Source organism: Schistocerca gregaria, chromosome 6 (genome assembly GCF_023897955.1).
Source record: "Schistocerca gregaria isolate iqSchGreg1 chromosome 6, iqSchGreg1.2, whole genome shotgun sequence".
Taxonomy (NCBI): Eukaryota; Metazoa; Arthropoda; class Insecta; order Orthoptera; family Acrididae; genus Schistocerca; species Schistocerca gregaria.
In genome coordinates this window covers 297145365-297163677 of record NC_064925.1, presented here as the reverse complement: position 1 = coordinate 297163677, position 18313 = coordinate 297145365, and positions in this window count along the sequence as shown.

Genomic DNA, 18313 nt, shown 5'->3' with positions numbered 1-18313 from the left:
GATTACAGTTCCCTTCTGATGTGTGTTGGCATGGTAGTTTTGGCAGCGGACGGAGCGTTCCTGTTTCCTGGGCCCAGAGCAGAGGCGTGTTTTCTTTCTGCTGCGGTAACATTAGGGTTGTCGCACGACGTCTACGTTGGCCTGCAATGTGGCGCCTCTCCGAGCAGCCTCGTGCTGGCTCAAGTTAAGAAAATTTGATCATTTCATACGTGCCACGGCGGAGTGTCGCCAATTAATCCGGAACTATTGATCTATTCAGGAGCGTGTTCTCCAAGCCCAGAGTTCCTCATCAGTATACCTACTCCTTAACTACTCGTTTAAACATTGCCGCCTTATTGCTAGTTCTGGAACGTGCCATGATAATTAGCTTACTACTCTCATCGTGAAACGTGCCTGCTTGTCGCCTCTTGTTTGTGGTAGCCACCTGCTATATTTACCAGCTTATCTTGTATTTTCGGGGATAGTGTGTTTATTTAAGAATCATTGTCAGTGTTTCCAGTGGTGTGTGCCACCTGGGATTCTCAGTTTAAATTGTCTGCTTCCCTAGAACTGCTTGTATTTTGAGGAATTGTGTATTTTATTGATTAAAGGAGTTTATTAAGGCTGATAGATTGTTAAGGGACCTCCAACAGCCACAATCAGTGGCATGGCGTTATCCTTTTTGTATTTAGTGTGAGCGTTGTCTATTTAAATTAAGATGTTATCCATGCTTGACAAGTGTTAGTACATTTAGTGACAGTAATTTATTTTACCGGTAAAAATCAGTTTATTGAACGCGTTTGCGATTACACATACTTGACGTGACTTCTTACTTGTATCTGGGAACTGTATGTCGCTGGGTTCAAACCCTGTTCTTAATGGTATAAATTGTAAAAGTTTTTTATTAATGTATTGCTCCTGTTCACTTTCTTTGAATTATTGTGGGCGTTGTTGCTCTTTTGACAAGGTTTTTTATGTGTAATCATTATTGCTAAGTAATAAACTGTGACCATGAAACGACAAATAACGAAATATGTAGGACGACTTTACATATATTTTTTCCTTAAAATTATCCCAACCTTTGTTTTGCGGTGTTCCTCGCTACAAGCGTTTCGTTAGTCGTTTCTGAGTTTACTATTCTGTTTGTCAAAATGAATGCATTTTTCTCATTGTTTGAAACCTGTGGGTACACAACTTACATTCATTTTTTGCTGGAGACTTATTTTGGTAATCGTTTTCGTAGGTATGTGGAGATTAGGAAGAAAACATGATGCTGTGAGTTTGCCAAGTAACACCTCTGTAGCTGTAATAAATAGTTATTTTACAAACTTTCTATGAATACTTTTTTCCATGTGTGTATATTATTATGAGTCATGAGACCAGCATATCGTACACGAACGCAAAATTAAAATAGTGTCAACCAGTGGCTATTGGGTTGCACCTTACTCGAGTGCAAAAATAATGACCACCTTTCCTTCGATCGAAAAAGTAGCTGCTTTGATTGTTTTAATGGAATATGTATCAAAAATTGTAGCTGAGATGCGCCGCGAAACCATCAAGCTCCAACATGCCGTCTGAAATTGACCGTAAGGGAAACTCTTGTCCTGGCTAGTTTTCTTTCACAACGGCTCTCCACACTTCAATGTTCTTACCATGCATGTGATTCGGTATTTCCGTTGAAAAGTTTTCGATCACTCTATGTAAATTCCCGATCTTGCACTTTGAATAACGGCTGATTAGGCATGGTTGGAAAATCGAGATTCATTGAAGACTTACGATCGCCATTGACTCAGTTCCCAGGCTAATAACTTGTTGCAGGGAAGGGAAGGGACTGTGCAATGTTACAAAAAGTGCTTAGAAATTCACTGTTAATGGATGAAGATTCCCTTCTAGCTTTCCGTACTGGGAAATCAAAGAGCTGCGATGCATAGTTCTCTTGGAGAACAAGAGGTGCGTGAGAACCGGAGCCATGCTTAGCCTCTTCCTCTGGCGCCTAACGTTGCCCCGAATCGAGAAGAGACACGGAGACACCCCAACCCCTCGCAGCAACCCGCCAGCCCCCACGCCCCCAGCAGTGCGCCTTATCTCAGATTGGCCCGACACAAGGGGGCTTATTTCGCAGCATCTCCCGAACGTTATTGCTGCGCCAACTTTCTTCTTCTGTCAATAAATTGGATAAATTGGATGAAGCTGAAGGGGTGCAGCCGACTCGAAAGACGAGCGGCCGGCGTGCTCGGGGGGAAAGGAGACCCACCCCCAACCGCCCCCGCGCCCTGGCGCTTTGATGTAACGAGTACGAGAATTCACAGCTCCTTCCCTCCCGATGTCAGTTTAGCAGATAAGCGGCTCTTTCAGCACCGAAGACTTTATATAGCGAGCGGAAAGAGTAACACGGCGCATTGAATGATAGAAGAAGAGGCCCTTCGACACGGCAAGACGGGACAGGGACTCATTTACAGGAAGGCTTCATTAGCCCGCTCGCTGTTTTTGCGAGGGAGACGCTTTTACAAACGTTTAAATGGCGCTGCTTGCTTAGCGTTGCCTTAAAACGAATATCTTATGGTCGTAAATCCCTTGTTCGGCAGGAGAGTGCACTGTCCAACAAAATAATGCCGTTACATGAATTCTTTCGTCCGTTATTTACCGTCGAGGGCGATCATATCGGTTACAACCACAAGAACATTCCGAAGAAACATCTTAGAAGCACACGATCAAGGAAAAGCTCTTAAATGTCGGAAAGAATGCTCTTCAGGAGAATACGACCGATTGCCCGGTTCATCTTTGACCAGTCCATTGCAGCCTGTTGTACAATCTCGGGAGCGAGCTCACGGGTGCAGTGAGGAAAAGAAGCATACACCGCCTGGCACTCTGCTGCAAAACAAGCCGTCGCCGTGTCGGCAACCACTGGAATCTGGAATCTGCACGCTGCGACCCCACGCAACTCCACGGCACTCAGGGTTTGAGTGAGTTAAAACACGTGTTATTACTCTGTTTTGTTTTTGAGCGTCTTATGTCTCGATAAATGACTGATAGTTGAACCACCAACGTTTCACTCACACCTCGCCCACTGAGCCAAGTAAAGAAACCATTCTAGCGCCCATAAAGTGTCGCTTTCCCTCTCGCCATCCCTGACAAAACAATGTCCTTTGCTTCTCTTCGTCACTGACGCCCAATATCTAGTGTCACTAAACTTTCAACCGCTGCATTTGGTGTCAGTTAACCTTGGCACTATTTTGAAGTGTACATGGTAGGGAATTTGTGGTACACGAAATTCATGACACCATCGCAAGAGACGGGCCTTTAACAACCCACAGACAGCAAACGACAACCTGCAGCCAACTGACAGTGTTTCAGTACACTGGTAAGTTAAAATTGGTCCCAGGTGTTTTTCCTTTTCAAGTAACTCTTTCGCGGTATAAAAAATAAACGATGTAAAGCTTTCATTGTCTCAAAGAAACGTGACAGTAAAAACTTTGTTTTTGGGTGTTAGATGTTCTTGTTATTTTCATCAGAATTATGATCAGATTTCTAATGTTACCTGTTATGTAGATGAGTTTATGTTCTTGTGGTAATAGGAAGCATATTTGTGGGAATAACCATTTGTTAAACAAGAAAGCATTACAATTGCAGACAATAAGACACAAGGAGTTTCCACCCACGAGGCTATTCAGAGCCTACTTAACCAGGAAGCCCAATTGAGGTCTGACAATAATGAATTGTGGAATCGATTATCTGAGTATAGTTCCACATCTGGTTCAACCCCTCCCATAGTGGATTCATCAGAAGCCACCCTTATGATTTCCTTCTCAGGCAAGCCAAGCGAGGATATAGAAGCATTTTTTTGCTGATTTGATAGCAGCACTAAACTTTGTTCATGGTCAGATGAACAGATGTTGCAGATGATAAAATTATGGTTAATCGGGGAAGCTAAGGCACACGCACTATATCACAAGGAGTTAGAAAAGGCATTAACTGCTGAAGAATTGAAACATGTTTTGCTCAAAAGTTTTAAAAAGCAGAACAGTTGCCGTTTTTATAGGGAGCAGTGGAACATCATGGCCCAAAGACAAAACGGACAATACGGGAAGTTAATATTAACACTTACCAACTGTCAACCAGTGATGAATCCAATAAGTATATACCATAAGAAGCGGGGAACAGGGCTTTAATGCCTTTTTGCGAGGACTGCCGCAACGTTGCGCGCTCTTCAGGCAGATTTTCCGAAGAATTTAACTCATTCAATCTACATTTCTACACCATTAGAGGAAATAGACGTAGCGACGAGGTACAAGAAAAGAAAAAAATGTACTTTCCACAGGGACTCGTTGTTTTAGATGCGATCGGTAGGGACACATCGAGAAAATCTGTCGCCAACCACAATGCACAAATTTCTAAAGGCTGGGCCATACGGATCGTGAGTGTAGCAGTTCAGGGAAATTTGAAAATAGAGGTCTGTTAAACAGGAACTGGGACACAGGACCCATCGCCAGGGGTTCCCATTAGAGTGCTATGCTATCAGAGCGCAGGAATTATTAAAGGTAAAGACACGTGGACTACTAGTCGGCACTGGGGCTCACGAGTGAGTCGTAAGTATAGAGTGCACTGAGGTCAGGAGATATGACCCTCCAAGCTATTTTAGTGGTATAGGTGTAGATGACATACGTTCAGTAAGTTGTACGTCGCTGACCTTTCAGATTAAGGGTATAAGATTCCAGGAGGTTGTGGAAGTTGTATCAGAGGTGAGCGACGAATATGATGTTGTCCCAGGGTTAGATGTCCTTAATAAAAAAAATGGTTCAGATGGCTCTGAGCACTGACATCTATGGTCATCAGTCACTTAGAACTACTTAAACCTAACTAACCTAAGGACATCACACAACACCCAGCCATCACGAGGCAGAGAAAATCCCTGATCCCGCCGGGAATCGAACCCGGGAACCCGGGCGCAGGAAGCGTGAACGCTACCACACGACCACGAGATGCGGGCCCTTAATAAACATCACACCACAATCAACCTCAGGCAGCAAACAGTGGAGCTTAGTGGAACAATGTTTCCATTGGGGGATAGATATCCCAAGAACGCTCTACTGCAAGATCCCACTCTCTGGAAATAGGAGTCAACTAAACTGCGAGCTATGTCCTTGAAGGGAGATTCGTGGGACAAAATACCACTCGGTACAGGAAAGCTACTTTGGTTGGACATTAATGCTGCTTTACCTGATAACACACTAGGCATAGTGGAACCGATGGAAGAAAATGACGAATTAGACACAGCACATTGTTTTGTGCGCAGGAATATAGTTCGTGCCGCAATAATTGATGGAATATAGAAGGCACCAGTGCATATGGATAATTTTAAAACAGAAGACAAGGAGTTACGAAAGGGGAAGTTAATAACTAGAATTAGTGCCTTAGAGGAAGATGATTTTGACTGGTGAGACGTAGACAATAGCGGAAAACCAGCCGCCTACAAAACTGAATTACACCAGAAGATATACTTAAAAGCAAACGAACAGGATATGAGAGAAGCAGTGTTGGATTCTAACAAGATACCCAGATTTATAGGAGACCAATAAGACTTCCTAACCAGTTACAACCAGCATTCTGAAGCCTACTGCAATGTTAGCTCACGTGACTTGCAGCATAGGGGAGTTATGTAGGAATTTTACGTATGAGGAACAGGTACTTGTAGTGGATGGAGCAGGGCACAGTCTTGACAGGGATGGGGAATATGATGTTGGTGGTGACCTGGTGAAGATAGCTACTCAAACTGGTGGCACAACCTTTTTTAGATTGAAGTCAGCTGGTAGGTATACCTGCTTAAAGGAAGTCCCTCTAAGGACTCACCTTCAGAGGACGTCATATTTCCAAGTAGGGAAGGAGGTAGTATATTTAATCGAAAAACGAGGTATTAGAGATGTTGCTGTTGTTGTTGTTGTTGTTGTTATTGTAGTCTTCAGTCCAGAGACTGGTTTGATGCAGCTATCCATGCTACTCTATCCTGTGCAAGCTTCATCTCCCAGTACCTACTGCAGCCTACATCCTTCTGAATCTGCTTGGTGCATTCATCTCCTGGTCTCCCTCTACGATTTTTACCCTCCTTGCTGCCCTCCAATACTAAATTGGTGATCCCTCGATGTCTCAGAACATGTCCTACCAACCGATCCCTTCTTCTAGTCAAGTTGTGTCACAAAGTTCTCTTCCCACCAATCATATTCAATACTTCCTGATTAGTTATGTGATCTACCCACCTGATCTTCAGCATTCTTCTGTAGACCACATTTCGACAGTTTCAATTCTCTTATTGTCTAAACTATTTATCGTCCACGTTTCACTTCCATACATGGCTACACTCCATACAAATACATTCAGAAACGACTTCCTGACACTTAAATCAATACTCGATCTTAACAAATTTCTCTTCCTCAGAAACGCTTTCCTTGCCAGTCTAAATTTTATATCCTCTCTACTTCGACCATCGTCAGTATTTTGCTCCCCAAAGAGCAAAACTCCTTCACTACTTTAAGTGTCTCATTTCCTAATCTAATTCCCTCTGCATCACCCGACTTAATTCCACTACATTCCATTATCCTCGTTTTGCTTTTGTTGATGTTCATCTTGTACCCTCCTTTCAAGACACTCTCCATTCCGTTCAGCTGCTCTTCGAAGTCCTTTGCTGTCTCTGTGGTTCGCCGATGACATTGTAATTCTGTCAATGTTTTCATTTCTTCCCCATGGATTTTAATTCCTACTCCGAACTTCCGTTTGTTTCCTTTATTGCTTGCTCAATATACAGATTAAATAACATCGGGGATAGGCTACAACCCTGTCTCACTCCCTTCCCGGCCACTGCTTCCCTTTCATACCCCTCGACTCGAATGACTGTCATCTGCTTTCTGTACAAATTGTAAATAGCATTTCAATCCCTTTATTTCCCCCCCCTCCCCCCCCACCTTCAAAATTTGAATGGGACAATTCCTATCAAGATTGTCAAAAGCTTTCTCTAAGTCTACAAATGCTAGAAACGTAGGTTTGCCTTTACTTACTCTTTCTTCTAAGGTAAGTCGTAGGGTCAGTATTGCCTCACGTGTTCCATCATTTCTACGGAATCCAAACTGATCTTCCCTGAGGTCGGCTTCTATCAGTTTTTCCATTCGTCTGTAAAGAATTCGCGTTAGTATTTTGCAGCCGTTATAATATAATAAAATGATAATATAATAGGATAGGGAATGAATGATAATAAAATGTTGGAATATGTGGCTTTTTTAAAAATGGATGAATTAAAGAGATCAATTCTTTGGCATGAAGGACAAGCACAATAAGCTAGGCATTGCCTGTAACGGGAAAGGAATCATTTTAGTTTATATTTATAGAAATAAATCGTCTTCATAGTATTTTATGCGTACCAATTATTAATATTATGTCCGATCGCCGTCTGCTTGACTGTGGCCGTGTTGTTATATTCGGATCTTCGTAAATTTTCCGAAGTACACAGGTGGGCTTCCGTTCTTCTTATTGCATTACTACTTGAAATAATAATAACTCTCACAAATATTCTGTTAATAAAACACTACAATATTTCTGTTCGATGCACATAGAAAATACACACAATGGCGGTCTGCAATTACTCGCTAAAAATGGCGGTTCTCACTCGTTCACTCACTGAGCGAAACCTTCCTTCCAACAACTCGTACAAGAACAAAAACTGCTCTGACTTTTTACATCTGAAAGTCAAAAATACCTGACGGTAGGCACAGGCTCTACGCTGGGCTACTACCACCTCATCTTTTCTCTTTGTTTTTAAAGAGGATGAAAACATAAAAGTAAGATATGCAAAAGGTATATCACACCGTGACTTATTAAATTGATGGTTCGGTAATTTTCACATCTGTCAAAACCTGCTTTCTTTGGGATTGGAATTATTATATTGTTCTTGAAGTCTGAGGGTATTTCGCCTGTCTCATACATCTTGCTCTCCAGATGGTAGAGCTTTGGCAGGACCGGCTCTCCAAAGGCTGTCAGTAGTTCTAATGGAATGCTGTCTTCTCCTGCGGCCTTGTTTCGACTCAAGTCTTTCAGTGCTCTGTCAAACTCTTTACGCAGTATCATATCTCCCATTTCATCTTCATCTACATCTTCTTTCATTTCCATAAAATTGTCCTCAAGTACGCCACCCTTGTATAGACCCTCTATATACTCCTTCCACCTCTCTGCTTTCCCTTCTTTGCTTAGAACTGGGTTTCCATGAAAGCTCAAAGCTCTTGATATTCATGCAAGTGGATCTTCTTTCTCCAAAGGTCTCTTTAATTTTCCTGGAAGCAGTATCTATCTTACTCCTAGTGATGTAAGCCTCTACATCCTTACATTTGTCCTCTAGCCATGCCTGCTTAGCCATTTTGCACTTCCTGTCTATCTCATTTTTGAGACGTCTGTATTCCTTTTTGCCTGCTTCATTTACTGCATTTTTATATTTTCTCTTTTCATCAGTTAAATTCAATTTTCCTTCTGTTACCCAAGGGTTTCGACTATCCCTCGTCTTTTTACCTATTTGATCCTCTGCTGCCTTCACTATTTCATCCCTCAAAGCTACCCATTCCTCTTCTACTGTATTGTTTTCCCCCATTACTGTCGATTGTACCCTTATGCTCTCCCTGAAACTCTGTACAACCTCTGGTTCTTTCAGTTTATCCCGGTTCCATCCCCTTAAATTCCCACCTTTTTGCATTGTCTACAGTTTTAGCATACAGTTCATAAACAATAGATTGTGGTCAGAGTCCACATCTGCTCCGGGAAATATCTTACAATTTAAAACCTGGTTCCTAAATCTGTGTCTTACCATTATATAATCTACCTGATATCTTTTAGTATCTCCAGGGTTCTTCCATGTATACAACCTTATTTCATGATTCTTAAACCAACTGTTGGCTATGATTAAGTTATGGTCTGCGCCAAATTCTACCAGGCGGCTTCCTCTTTCATTTTGTAGCCCCAATCCATATTCACCTATGTTTCCTTCTCTCCCTTTTCCTACTGACGGATTCCAGTCACCCATGACTGTTAAATTTTCGTCTCCCTGCACTACCTGAATAATTTCTTTTATCTGATCATACATTTCATCAATTTCTTCGTCATCTGCAGAGCTAGTTGGCATATAAACTTGTACTACTGTAGTAAGCGTGGGCTTCGTATCTATCTTGGCCACAACAATGCGTTCGCTGTGCTGTTTGTAGTAGCTTACCTTTATTCTTATTGTTTTATTTATTATTAAACCTACTCCTGCATTACCCTTATTTGATTTTGTATTTATAACCATGTATTCACCTGACCAAAAGTCTTGTTCCTCCTGCCACCGAACTTCACTAATTCCCACTATATCTAACTTTAACCTATCCATTTCCCTTTTTAAATTTTCTAATCTACCTGCCCGATTAAGGGATCTGACATTCCACGCTTCGATCCGTAGAACGCCAGTTTTCTTTCTCCTCATAATGACGTCCTCTGTTTTAACTCTGGAATATTTTACCCAAGAGGACGCCATCATCACAGTTAAGCTGTATGCCCTCGGGAAAAATTACGGCTTTAGTTTCCCCTTGCTTTCAGCCGTATTAGAGATAGAGTTAGTGAATTACCTAGAGATGATGACTCTGAAATTACTGGTGTATCGGAGCACCACAAATATTTTGACGATTCAGAGGCCTCCTTTACTAGGATACAGATTAGCTGTGAAATGGGGAAGTCGCCATGTATGTAAAACAGTCCATAGACGTATCACGGCACTGCACTGAACAAGATTTTGATTGTTGTGCAGGAGCAGTTAAATTTAATGAAACTAAACTTATTATTGTTTATAGGTCCCGTAACTCTAACTTCAGAGTATTTATGCTCAAGTTAGAGAAGGTTCTTGATTCACTTCATAGCAAGTATGAGAAATTAGTTATATGTGATGACTTCATTATATATTTTCTATATGATGGTGCAAGAAAAAGGATGTTGATACATCTCCTAAATTCATATGATCTGATGCAGACAGTGTTTTTTCCAAATATGGTACAGGGTAACAGTAGCACAGCCAAAGACAATATTTTTATTCTTTCTTCGTTACTAGATGGGTATTCTACTAGTAAAAGGGTGAATGAGTTTTTAGACCATGATTCACAAAGTTTAGCACTTAAAGGCGTTTGTACTCAAACAAATGTCACATACAATTACAAACTACACTCCTGGAAAAGTTGGATACAGTAGGAATTAGTGAAGTTCGGTGGCAGGAGGAACAAGACTTTTGGTCAGGTGAATACAGGGTTATAAATACACTCCTGGAAATTGAAATAAGAACACCGTGAATTCATTGTCCCAGGAAGGGGAAACTTTATTGACACATTCCTGGGGTCAGATACATCACATGATCACACTGACAGAACCACAGGCACATAGACACAGGCAACAGAGCATGCACAATGTCGGCACTATTACAGTGTATTTCCACCTTTCGCAGCAAGGCAGGCTGCTATTCTCCCATGGAGACGATCGTAGAGATGCTGGATGTAGTCCTGTGGAACGGCTTGCCATGCCATTTCCACCTGGCGCCTCAGTTGGACCAGCGTTCGTGCTGGACGTGCAGACCGCGTGAGATGACGCTTCATCCAGTCCCAAACATGCTCAATGGGGGACAGATCCGGAGATCTTGCTGGCCAGGGTAGTTGACTTACACCTTCTAGAGCACGTTGGGTGGCACGGGATACATGCGGATGTGCATTGTCCTGTTGGAACAGCAAGTTCCCTTGCCGGTCTAGGAATGGTAGAACGATGGGTTCGATGACGGTTTGGATGTACCGTGCACTATTCAGTGTCCCCTCGACGAGCACCAGAGGTGTACGGCCAGTGTAGGAGATCGCTCCCCACACCATGATGCCTGGTGTTGGCCCTGTGTGCCTCGGTCATATGCAGTCCTGATTGTGGCGCTCACCTGCAGGGCGCCAAACACGTATACGACCATCATTGGCACCAAGGCAGAAGCGACTCTCATCGCTGAAGACGACACGTCTCCATTCGTCCCTCCATTCACGCCTGTCGCGACACCACTGGAGGCGGGCTGCACGATGTTGGGGCGTGAGCGGAAGACGGCCTAACGGTGTGCGGGACCGTAGCCCAGCTTCATGGAGACGGTTGCGAATGGTCCTCGCCGATACCCCAGGAGCAACAGTGTGCCTAATTTGCTGGGAAGTGGCGGTGCGGTCGCCTACGGCACTGCGTAGGATCCTACGGTCTTGGCGTGCATCTGTGCGTCGCTGTGGTCCGGTCCCAGGTCGACGGGCACGTGCACCTTCCGCCGACCACTGGCGACAACATCGATGTACTGTGGAGACCTCACGCCCCACGTGTTGAGCAATTCGGCGGTACGTCCACCCGGCCTCCCGCATGCCCACTATACGCCCTCGCTCAAAGTCCGTCAACTGCACATACGGTTCACGTCCACGCTGTCGCGGCATGCTACCAGTGTTAAAGACTGCGATGGAGCTCCGTATGCCACGGCAAACTGGCTGACACTGACGGCGGCGGTGCACAAATGCTGCGCAGCTAGCGCCATTCGACGGCCAACACCGCGGTTCCTGGTGTGTCCGCTGTGCCGTGCGTGTGATCATTGCTTGTACAGCCCTCTCGCAGTGTCCGGAGCAAGTATGGCGGGTCTGACACACCGGTGTCAATGTGTTCATTTCCAGGAGTGTATGAATGAAAGTTAATCCAAAAGCAATACAGAGAGTTTTTTAAACATTGTCAAGGAACAGTAGTGGCAGGAAGTTCATAGTGTCGATAACAGAGATGAGAGATATAGTTCTTTCCTTAACCCATTTCTCATGCTCTTTGAGAATTGCTTTCCATTAGAACGTTCTAAACTAGGTAGTAGCAGTATTAGGCAACCCAGATTGATGGCTAGTGGGATAAGTTTATTACGAGAACAAAGAGGGAATTATACCAAAATGTTAGAAGTAGTCACAAACAAGCTACAGCAGCCCATTACAGACAGTACTGTAAAGTGCTTAAAATGTTATTAGGAAGGCAAAAAGAGTAGCTGATTCATAGGATAAAATTAAAATCATATGGTCAGTAGTGAAGGAAGTGTCTGTTCAGCAAGGTTGACGATATAAACTCAGTTCGTAGTAAAAATATTTCTGTTGCTGATGAATCAGATATATGTACAGCATGTGACAATCCTTTTCCGAGCATTGCTGGTGAATTAAATAAAATTTTAGTTTCTGCAGGGAATCATAACTCACCGAGCAAATGCCTTTCCAAGATTCATGTCTGAAATCCTCCTCCGTGATACAGACAAGGGGGAAATTGAGTCAATAATTAAATCACTGAAGACTTAGGACTCTCATGGTTATGGTGGAGTTCCTAGCAGAATATTAAAGTACTGTGCTGCAGTATGTTAATCCTGTATTTAGGGATATTTGTAATTTTTAGTTTAGGAATGGTCAGTTTCCTGAACGAATGATGTACTTAGTAGAAACGCCGATTTATAAAAAGGAAGAAAGGGATCATGTAGATAATTTTAGACCTATTTCTATGTCATCAGTGTTTGCTAAAGTTATTGTAAAGGATGTGTATGTAAGGATAATTGTACATTTTATAGCATATAAAATGTCAGTTTAGCTTTATAAGTCGTTTAACAACTAAGAATGCTATATTCTCTTTTCTCTGTGAGGAACTGGATGGGTTAAACAGAAGGTTTCGAACGCTAGGCATATTTTGTTATTTAACTAAGGTGTTTGATTGTGTTGATAACAAAATATTGCTCCAGAAATTAGCCTAATACAGAGTACGGGGAGTAGCTCACAATTGGTTCACCTACTTTAGCAACAGACAGCAAAAGGTCATTATTCACAATGTTGAGAATGACTGATGTATAACCTGAGTGGTGTACAGTCAAGTGGGGCGCGGGGGGAGGGGTGCTCCAGGGTTCTGTTGGGCCACTCCTGTTCCTTATTTCTGTATATGATAAGCCCTCATTATTTTGGGTAACTAAGATATTTCTGTTTGCTGATGACACTAGTTAGGTAGTAAAGGATGATGTAAGTTCATGGCTTGTAGAAAATAAACTAATGCTAAATTACCATAAGACTCAATTTTTACAGTTTTTAACACACAATTCAACAAACCTGACGTTTTAATTTCACAGTATGAGCATATGATTAGTAAAACTGGACAGTTCAAATTTCTAGGTGTTCAGATACATAGTAAACTGTCGAGGAAAGCCCACGTTCAGGATCTTCTTAAAGACTTAATGCTGCCATTTTTACTATTTGAGCGGTATCTAAAGTGAGTCATCGTTCGACAAGAAAATTAGTCTACTTTGCTTACTTTGATTCCCTAATGTCGTATTATATTTTGGGGTATCTCTTGCCATTTTAAAAGGATATTTTTGGCCCAGAAATAGGCGGTTCAGGGAATAATTTATGTAATTTCACGAACCTCTTGTCCCCTGTTCACGAGTCTGGGTTTTTTGACATGGGCCTCTCATTTTATATATTCGTTTCTGTCATTTCTTGTTAACAATACTTGTTTATTCTCAAGACTAATCAGCTTTCACTCAGTTAATACTCGGTAGAAATCAAACATGCATTTGGATCGAGCTTCTTTAACTCTTGTGCAGAAACGTGTGGAGTATTTTCAACAATGTACCTCTCGAACTCATAAAACGTAGCAGTAATCCACGCGCTTTCAAATCGAAACTGAAATTTCCTCATGGGTAACTCCTATTCTGTTAGGAGCTTCTTGAAAATGAAGCTGATCCCTGTGGTATTGTTGATTTTGTTTACTTAAACTTATGGATGTACTGTTTTCGCGTTCATAAACATCTTATTTTTGTCTGTTAGTACATGAAATTACAACGGTAAAGTAATAACGCTTTCGATGACCTTGGAAATTTGTACCTCTTGACGTGTGAATAAATAAATAAAAAATGATGCTCTCATTTATTGTAAAGTCATTAGGAAATGAAAACAAAAATCAAAGTGATTTGTTCAAGATACCTAAATGGGGCGAAAAGTGGCAACAGATAATAAATAAAAAGTTTGAGGTCTTCCACATAAGTACTAAAAGGAATTCCTTAAATTTCGGTTACACGATAAATATAGAGGCTATCAGTTCTACGAAATCCCTAGGTGTTACATTTACGAACAACTTGAAATGGAACGATCAGGTAATTTTGTGGGAAAACGAACCGAAGACAGACAGTACTAGTGAAAAATAGGGTGAGAGTGCCACGGTTACATTACATGATTTCGGGTTGCAATTATTAAAACCAAGATGATTCCCGTTGCGGCGAGCCTTTCTACAAAATTTCAATCACCAACTTCCTCCTGCGAATGCAAGTGTATTTTTTTGGCGCCTATCTACAGAGTAAGAAATTATTACCTCATTAAAATAAGAGATATCAGAGCTCGTACGGAAGGATTTCAGCGTTCGTTTTTCTCACGCAATACTCGAGTGTAGAAATGTAAAGAGATGAACACTTTCCGACGGGCTTAAATATAAACTGTAAAGTACCCACGTAGCTGAAGAGGTAATTAATAAACAGAAATCGAAATTGTCTGCAAATTTTCTAGAGATAACGTTGTTCAGGATAAGACTTTTTTCAGAGATGAGCAGATCTTTTATGTTGAAGTAGAGACCAATCTTATACATGAGGCTACACGAGCCTACGAATGGAACACATCAGTAAAATTAAACACTAGCGCAGCAAATAAATATTGATAACTTACGAAAGTTAGTAAATGCTGCTTCAGATAGAATTTAACGATCAAACTCTAGAAACGTTCAGATAGAATTTAACGATCAAACTGTAGAAACGTTCAATAAATTTCGATTTAAGCGCATACATGCTCGTGCTGGAACACAAAACAATGTGAATATGTTCCTCTTTAAAAGACTGATTGAAAAGTGGGTAACCAGCTTTGTTGTTTCTCATTTCACCCTCCTCCCAAAAAATTTTAGCATGCGAACATACGAGTATTCGCTCTCTTTTAACACAGATAAGTCTAAATAATTTTACCCATTCTCTCTTTCTGGTCAAGTCTTCCTTCATGTCCAGCATCTCCCTCTCAGTGCCGCTGTCTCTACAGGGTGTTACAAAAAGGTACGGCCAAACTTTCAGGAAACATTCCTCACACGCAAATAAAGAAAAGATGTTATGTGGACATGTGTCCGGAAACGCTTAATTTCTATATTTGAGCTCATTTTAGTTTAGTCAGTATGTAATGTACTTCCTCGATTCACCACCAGTTGGCCCAATTGAAGGAAGGTAATGTTGACTTCGGTGCTTGTGTTGACATGCGACTCATTGCTCTACAGTACTAGCATCAAGCCCATCAGTACGTAGCATCAACAGGTTAGTGTTCATCATGAACGTGGTTTTGCAGTCAGTGCAATGTTTACAAATGCGGAGTTGGCAGATGTCCATTTGATGAATGGATTAGCACTGGGCGATAGCCGTGGCGCGGTACGCTTGTATCGAGACAAATTTCCAGAACGAAGGTGTCCCGACAGGAAGACGTTCTAAGCAATTGATCGGCGTCTTCAGGAGCATGGAAAATTCCATCCTATGACTCGCGACTGGGGAAGACCTAGAACGAGGAGGACACCTGCAATGGACGAGGCAAATCTTCGTGCAGTTGACGATAACCCTAATGCCAGCGTCAGAGAAATATCTGCTGTACAAGATAACTTGGACCACGTCACTGTATGGAGAGTGCTACGGGAGAACCAGTTGTTTCCGTACCATGTACAGCGTGTGCAGGCACTATCAGCAGCTGATTGGCCTCCACGGGTACACTTCTGCAAATGGTTCATCCAACAATGTGTCAATCCTCATTTCAGTGCAGATGTTCTCTTTGCGGATAAGGCTTCATTCTAACGTGATCAAATTGTAAATTTTCACAATCAACATGTGTGGGCTGACGAGAATCCGCACGCAATTGTGCAATTACGTCATCAACACATATTTTCTGTGAACGTTTGCGCAGGCATTGTTGGTGATGTCTTGATTGGGCCCCATGTTCTTCCACCTACGCTCAATGGAGCACGTGATCATGATTTCATACGGGATACTCTACCTGTGATGCTAGAACATGTGCCTTCACAAGTACGACACAACATATGGTTCATCCACTATGGAGCTCCTGCACATATCAGTCGAAGTGTTCGTACGCTTCTCAACAACAGATTCGATGACGGATACAGCGTGTGCAGGCACTATCAGCAGCTGATTGGGCTCCACGGGTACACTTCTGCAAATGGTTCATCCAACAATGTGTCAATTCATATATGGGGGCATTTGAAAGCTCTTGTCTACGCGACCCCGGTAACAAATGTAGACTCTTCGTGCTCGTATTGTGGACGGCTGTGACACAATACGCCATTCTCCAGGGCTGTATCAGCTCATCAGGGATTCCATGCGACGGAGGGTTGATGCATGTATCCTCGCTAACGGAGTACATTTTGAACATTTTCTGTAACGAAGAGTTTGAAGTCACACTGGTTCGTTCTGTTGCTGTGTGTTTCCATTCCATGATTAATGTGATTTGAAGAGATGTAATAAAATGAGCTCTAACATGGAATGTAAGCGTTTCCGGACACATGTCCTCGTAACATTTTCTTTCTTTGTGTGTGAGGAATGTTTCCTGAAAGTTTGGCCGTACCTTTTTGTAACACCCTGTATATGTCTCCCACTGTTTCCTATTCCTCCCACTGATTTACAGTATGTCTCACTGCCACTATCTCCTCTCTCACTTACATCGTCTCTTTCTGTCTTTTTTCCCTCCACACCTCAACAGTCGGGAATCCAACTTATTTGTTGCCCTTCACCCATGTGTTTAATATACCTATATCTTAAAGTTCGCCGTTATGTAAAGGTCCAGACCAACCAAGTGCAAATGTTGTCTCCACCTGTCTGTATTTTTCTATTTCCGCTGTCTTCTCTCTTTTTTCCTCCCACTGTTTCTATCTCGGTCAATCTCTCTTCCTCTTTCACTATTATTGTCTCTCACTAACCATAAACATTCCTCTTTCTTTGGTTCTCACTGCTGTTGTCTCTATCCATATCACTTTCTCTCTTACTGTCACGTTCTCTCTTCCACCATCACTGTCCTCCATCTCTTTTTCTCTCACCGACACTGTCGCTTCTCTCTTCCACGTCGCTGTCCCTCTGCTAATCTCTTTCACCACGAAACTTTTGATGAAAAACCCGGAATGAGGACTGACACAGGTGATGTTCCTTTCTCCTGTCAGGGTCTTTTAAACAGGAAAGTATTTCCCTTTTTTGTAGTCCAACAAAAGAGTTTTCCGCTTATCCCCCAACTGTTCCCAGTTACAGCAGAATGTGTGGCTTACATAAAACTAGTTCCGAAGGTCAGTAAAGTTTTGACAGTCTATTTACCTGGTTCGACAGTTTTACATACTTTGATACATGCAAACGACAAATATGCACCCATAATGTGAGGTTAACACAAAATCGTATGCTTTACATTTTTTCTCGCTACTTTGCTCATAGATTACAACGCATCAAATAGGCCTGTCTTACAATTCGTATCTCAAAAGAGTGGAAATAATGTTAGGAGTAGATTACCGAACGTTCAGCCTTTACAGTTTTATGTACTCTTTAGCAATCATTTGAAATGCTTTTCAGGCATGTTAAGACGCTTTTTAGCCCATTTTTTGTCACTCCAGTATCATTCTGGACATATTTGTGTAGGCCTGAAGTGATCATTGTACAGATACAGCAAAACGTAAAATTTTATTGGTGAAAATGCTGATTGAAAACATAGTTTGGTGAATCTTGCCGATGACCCTGAAACCTTTGCCATGTGCTCGGTACGTCAGTTAAAACTACATTCACGCTTAAGATCGGATATTACTTGCATATTTTAGGTACATAATTACAGTAACTGTGAACCTCTGACTCTCGGTAACGAATAATGATACTCAGAAACGTTTCGAGGGTCCCCGATGACGTATGGTGAAGATATTGACGATTTCCACGAATAGAAATTATAGAAGTTGCCGTCCGGACAACTGGTGTTTTCCGTACCCAGAAATCACCTTTTTTGGGGGGGTTTTCTCAGGAAGCATCAATGAACAAATGGTGCCAGGCCGCTGAAGGTCTATTCGTCTTCACACCTAATGCAAAAGAAGCAACCTATGTGCTCAAATTGCTTGGTCTGAAGGAGGTGTAAGGTGTGTAATGATTAAAGTTTGAAATACTTTAGGATAGCTACATTACGCCCGTTCTTCCGATAGCTACACAAATGGTCACTAGGTTAAGGGTTATCCATGACAC